The sequence below is a fragment of the Grammomys surdaster genome, unplaced genomic scaffold, assembly GCF_004785775.1.
Source record: "Grammomys surdaster isolate TR1022 unplaced genomic scaffold, NIH_TR_1.0 60, whole genome shotgun sequence".
Lineage (NCBI taxonomy): Eukaryota > Metazoa > Chordata > Mammalia > Rodentia > Muridae > Grammomys > Grammomys surdaster.
The window spans coordinates 9,667,460-9,669,693 of NW_021604562.1; positions in this window are offsets into that span (position 1 = coordinate 9,667,460).

Sequence of the window (2,234 nt, forward strand, 5' to 3'; positions counted from 1 at the left end):
CTCTCTCTCTCTCTCTCTCTCTCTCTCTCTCTCTCTCTCTCTCTCTCAAAAAATAAGTTAGGTTCTATCCCTAACACCACTAAATGTATGTGTGTATGCATGCATACATATATACAACATAGTTATTATGAAGTCTTTAGAACAAGTTCATATGCAGATGACCTGGTTTTAGGTTTTCTTTGTGGCTGAATAAAACGTCATTGTGTATATATTACACATGAATTTATTTAATTGCTGATGACAATATGCTGCCTAATTTTTATGTCAACTTCACACAAGCTAGGGTCATTTGGGAAAGACTTAAATCTACTAATTGAAAAAAGCCCCCATCCAGATCAGCCTACGGACAATCCTGTGGTGTGCTTTCTTGATTGGTGATTGATGCGGGAGAACTCAGCTCATTGTGGGTAGTGTCATTCTTAGGTTGGTGGTCCTGGATAGTATAAGAAAGCAGGCTAAGCCGGGCAGTGGTGGCGGACGCCTTTAATCCCAGCACTTGGGAGGCAGAGGCAGGCGGATTTCTGAGTTCGAGGCCAGCCTGGTCTACAGAGTGAGTTCCAGGACAGCCAGGGCTACACAGAGAAACCCTGTCTTAGAAAAAAAAAGCAGGCTGAGCAAGCCATGGGGAGCAGGCCAGTAAGTAGCACATCTCCATGGCCTCTGCTTCAGTTCCAGCCCCAGGTCTCTGTCCCGAGTATCTGTTCTGAGTTCCCTGCAGGGTGGACTACAAGCTGGAAGATGAAATCAACCCTTTCCTACCCATGTTGCTTTGGCCGTGGTACTTTATCACAGCTATGATAGAAACCCTAAAGGCTGCTTCCATATAGTGGTTATTGTGACTGGTGAGAAACAAGAACAGGCAGGTATCTATGTCATGCTGACTCAGGTTTGTACACACCACACACACACACATGCACACACACACACACACACACATACACACACACCACACAGACACACAGACACACACACACATACAAAGACACACACACACAGACACACACACACAGACACACACACACACACCACACCACACACACTCACACACACATACACACACAGCACACACACACAGACACACATACACAGACACACACACCGATACACACACACAGACACACACACACAGACACACACCACACAGACACACCACACCACACACACACACACACACACACACACACACGAGTGACATAGCTTAATCCCATGGTTGGTTTATTTCCAGTTTTCTGAGGAACTCCTGTACTGATTTTCATCATGACCATGCTGTTTTATATTCTCTCCAGCAGTAAATGAAATTTTCTCTCTCCCCTCTCTTCCCTCTCCCCTCCTCTCCCTTCTCCCCTCCTCTCCCTTCTCCCCTCTCCCCTCCCCTCTCCCCTCTTATCCTCTCTCCCCTCTCCCCACCCCTCTCTCTCTGGATTGAACCTAGGTGTCCCCAGGGGCTTCTTTCAGGCTACCTAAGTGCTGTACCACTTACCACACTCTGAACCCTCCAACTATTTTTTTTAATTAAATAGCTAAAATTTTGTCTTTTGATCTTTTTTAAATTGATTTTTTTCATATCATGTGTTTTAATCATGTTTTCCCCTTCTATAATTTTTTTGAGATCCCGTCCACCTCCCTACTCATGTAACTTTATGTTAGTCTCTTTTAAAAAGGGGGAGGAGGAGGGAGGAGGAGAGAGGAGGAAGAGGAGGGGGAAGAGGAGAAGGAGGGAGGAGGAAGAGGAGGGGGAAGAGGAGAAGGAGGGAGGAGGAAGAGGAGGGGGGAGGGGAAGGAGGAGGAGGAGGAGAAGAAGAAGAAGGAGGAGGAGGAGGAGGAGGAGGAGGAGGAGGAGAAGGAGAAGGAGAAGAAGCTGTAGCATATTTCACTCCAGTAAGAATGGGTAACCAATAGTATGAGACCGGAAGAGTACACAATTTTAATTTCAAATGTTTGAGATGCTGAGCTCTCTCCCGGGTCTTTATGCACTTTAGGAGGATGTCCTAATACTGAGCTACTTGCCTATCCCCTCCTATTTTATTTATCCCACCTATCTTTAAAGGTGTTAAAACATACCGACTATGGAATTGCTCTTTTTCTAATGTTCATGTATTTCTTAATTTTTTTATCTCGACGTGCGGAAAAGTGACCTTTCTATCCACTATCCTGGCTGATAATTTTCTCTTCCTCTGATGTCATCCAGGTGTTCTGGCTCCTGTTGCTGCTTCCGCATTGCTGGAGGACTGATC